The sequence below is a fragment of the Anoplopoma fimbria genome, chromosome 17 (assembly GCF_027596085.1).
Source record: "Anoplopoma fimbria isolate UVic2021 breed Golden Eagle Sablefish chromosome 17, Afim_UVic_2022, whole genome shotgun sequence".
In the NCBI taxonomy this organism is placed as follows: domain Eukaryota; kingdom Metazoa; phylum Chordata; class Actinopteri; order Perciformes; family Anoplopomatidae; genus Anoplopoma; species Anoplopoma fimbria.
Genome location: NC_072465.1, coordinates 2,792,687 through 2,796,992, shown reverse-complemented (window position 1 = coordinate 2,796,992; position 4,306 = coordinate 2,792,687).

The following is a 4,306-nucleotide window of genomic DNA, read 5'->3' as shown; positions in this document are numbered from 1 at the left end:
GGTGGCGAGGAGGTCCGACCTTCTAGAAGACCCCGAGGCCAAGTAGAGATGACTGATTGCCTTGAAGGTGATTCCTAGAGGGCAGAAGACACACAAGAGAGGGAAGAGGTTTAATGTAGTGTAGAAAACACACAAACATGGACATAGACATTCACATTCAAACTCAACAGTGCCTATCAGCTCAGCCCCACAAACATGCCCACGTATGTGCCAAGACAGACTACAAACAGGCTAGCTGTAAGGGAAATACTGTGCAGCGAATGAGCCAGCTTTCCACTGCCTCCCACAGTGAACATCAGTGTTAATATGCTGGAAGTGAATCAAAAAACAACGCGTGGAACAATGTCGAGCTGTAGCCAGCGGGCTAGGGCATACATTATGGGAAAAAAGAACAATTGCTGGCAGTCATCTGTAACTCCAGACACCTCCACAGCTATGTGGGGCCACAGCATGTGCCAGTAGTCAGTAAACAAATATCTCCTCTTTTCGGTCTAATTGCATTCAGAAAAAGATTAGAAGAAAATGAATCCACAAAGCACAAACATTTCCATTCATGTGGATCAATCAGTAAATGAAATGTTGTGTTGCTGTAGCATTTGTTATTGAATCATTTGCCCTTTAAGAAAGTCTCAATAATAGACCTGCTACCTCTCAGCAAATCCTACAGGTTAGCTGTGATACAGAACAACCTAATCTCTAGGAGAACCCTCTCTATCAGCTCGTAGCACTCTAGCTCTGCCCATTATTCCATCTGTTTATCTTCCTCTCTCTTCCTACACTCTTCCTTCTCTCCCTTCCTCCCACCTCTAGTGGGTATCCCTGGCACTGGTCACTGAGCTCCTGTCCTATCTTTGCATGGCGAGCCAAGTATGGTGGGGCAGACTGTCATAGTGAAACCAGTAAAGAGGATTTGACCAGCGGGGGGTGGATGGCGGGAGTTGGCAGCTACACCTCTTTGTCCTATCAGTCAAGCTGTGCCAATGCCCTGCCTGGCAAGGCGGTACTGATGGTACTTCATGCATGGAAAATGATAGATGATGAAGGTGATAGAGATTATTATGGTATTTATGCATTGACAGGTATATTTATGAGTGGCTCCTTATCCAGTGTCGAGTAATCACCAACAAAAAAACTAATTTGTCTGTAAAAGAATTCCGGGGAGCATTCAAACAGAGTTGGCCTAATGCTTACATTTTGTGCAAAAAGATCACTATTCCTTTTTCTATGCCTGGATTATTGAGGAGTGTATGAATAAATTAAGTATTTTCATTTTTTTAACTTTCTGGATGGTTGCTGCATGTCGACGCAGATACCATTATTGAAAACTCAAAAGTATGCATGTTGCTTTATTAACTCTGTTGGTGTTAAGTGAATGCAGTTTTATAGATTATTGTTCTGCTTTGGGTCTACTGGTTTAAAAACCCAGATATGAATGTTTCCTTTACTACAGCATGGAGACTTCACCAGGAAAGAACTTCGGGCTCTTTATTGCTTGTCTTAGCGATCGCAAATGTTTCCCAAATCCATTTGTCATTAAGACTTGGCAGCTGCAGATGAATGTTTAAATCAGTCTTTGTAACTCAAATGGCTTATATTCCTTGCGTAATTCGGTGGATATCTAATATAGTTATAGCACACTTCTATCAAATTCCTCTCAAAGATTGATAAATAGCAGTTGAAGTGTATGGTGGCATATCATGGAGGATGCTAGATTTAGATTGGACAGGAGAAAAAAGATGAATGATACATCTTGTCATTAGAGCCTCTGCAGAGTTCTAGCAGATGTGAAGAAAACGAATAAAGTGGTTAAAAACTCAATTTCATCCTCAGCACGGTACATTTATTCTTAATTTATCCAGAGGAAGTCAGCCATGCTGGCCCTCGACATCTTAAATTCAATCATTTTCAGATGCTTTCCACAACTGCAGACTTGCACTGTTTGCTGTGAGGTGTCCTGTTGGCTGGCAGTCTAACCCTGACTTCACCACTTTGACGCTGGACAAGTGTTCTAATTGTATGGAATCTTTTTGCAAAAATTCCAGAAAGATGAAAAGCAGCTCACTTACAAGTTCACACTTAATTCACAGCACAATGTGAGATGTTGGGATTGTTTCAGAGAAGGCAGTGAAATGAATTGTGTTACCTTGCCTTTGCATTATACTGTATGTGCACACACATATTACTTTAAAACACTTCAAGCAATTAGCTCCATATATTCTCTATAAATTATAAGCCTGGCTTTCATGCCACCATTATTAGCATGCTGCAGGCACAGACTCATTTAGTGTCACTAACAGAGCCTCTCTGAGTGCCATCTCTGCTGATAGGGTCAAATCCTCTAAATCCTTTTACACCACATTAGCTAACTGCCTCATATCCCATTGCGACACGCCACTCATCTAAGCTTAGCGTACCCTCCTCAATGTGTCAACCAGCACGACTCAAAATGACAGTGATAGTTGCATTATTAATGCAGACGGGATCATAAACTGTACACTGCCAGTCAAAAGTTTTGAACACTTTAACACGTTCACAAAACGTTTTTTTGGTATATGCTCAATAATTGTACAAAACTATACTCTAAAATGAGAAAAACAAAGAAAGAAAGAGAAATTAGGAATGACTGATGATTATTTTATAGAACATGACCTAGAAATGGCCTTAGTCCTCATTTGCTCCAATTACAGATTGGAAGCAGAAAATATACAGCAGCATTGTATTATAGTTGACATTTCCTATATTATGAAGTGGGCGACCTTTCCAGTGCATTGGTGTTAATAAAGCACTCATTATGAGCTCATTAAGATGCTGAGTCATAGGTCATTATAGGCATACTCAGTGATAACCATCCTTGACAGTATGCGGCTGGTAATCATTGAGTATGCGAAATGTGGTCCTGGAGACACCTACTGCAGCGGGAACTACCACAGAGGAGGTTTTGAGTACTTTGCCAGGTGTTTATGTCCGCCTGTCGGTGGACGGATTTTGTCACTGCAATAAAGTCAACACGGTGCAAGATGCAGTTAGGAAACTTTACAGGTGTGTAGTTGAGATCAAAATCAAGGCAAGATGAAGATGAGGGTGGTCCAAGTTGTTGCAGGTAATATAGTTTTCATTAAGCAGTAAGCAAAGAGTGTGAACATCAAGCCTGGCAGCACATATTTATGCATCTTTTATAACCACTAATTTCAGTAGATTTGACACCAACCTGCCACAGAATCACTGCAAAGTGTAATAATAGAGGTCAAGAGACATTTTTGACCCGTACGTGAAGCTTAAAATAATTCAAGTTAAAGTCAAACCTCTGCATTCATTAGCTCGGAAAGACAAGTGCATCTCAGTCTGTGTGTGCAGTGCTCGTAGAGAACAGTGCAAACAGGAATGTTAATGTGTCTGTGTTTGGGTGTGTTTTACACCCTGCTTAGAGCGTCTGGTGGTAGCATCTCCCCGCCTTGTGCACTGGGGAGCTGCCATCTGCTCTTCAAGTGGGAAAAGGGGCGTTTGGCACCGTCTCCAATTCATGACCTTACCCTTTCTCTAAGCCACCGCTACCTCAGAGCCACAGACAGTTCACGCTACTGACCATAAGAGGGCGATAACACTCAATACAAGCGTTCCATCACTCTTTGATGTTTTCATAAAGCATGTGGGGATGTTTATTTTGTCAGTCCCTGAGTCTGACTGAAAGCACTGGAGATGTGATGAAAAGGTTTGTCTGGATGTTAAGTAATGTTTACAAAATGAATAAAAGCAAATAATTCCCAGAACCATACTTAAAAATATGTTGTCTCTGACGCACCAATATTTTTTTGTTGATGCTCATAAATCAGGGAGTGACAGCATATTTCCAGCCTGAACTGAATAAGATTTAATTTACATGGATGAAAATATTCTTAGTTTTATTGTATTGTATACGCCTATAATATACATATATATTGAATCTAAAGTCTTAATTGGAAAACTAACTACTTCCTGTGGCTATCAAATAAATGCAGTGAAGTAAAAAGTACAATGTTTCCTTCTGAAATGTGGAGTATAAGTACAGTAGTAGCAAAGAAATAGAAATACTCAAGTAAAATAGAACTATAAGGTAAAGTACATACTTAATGTATTGGGAGGAAATTCAACTGGATATGAAACAGTCTAAATGTAATACTGATGACTCTGTGTGACGTACATAAGAAGACAAGACTATCAGCGAGAAGATTGGCTATTTCTACGTAGTCATTCTAAACGCTTGTCAACGTGCCACCGGGTCAGATTACACGCAAAGTCACATGAAATCATGCAGGTTCACCAGGTTTAC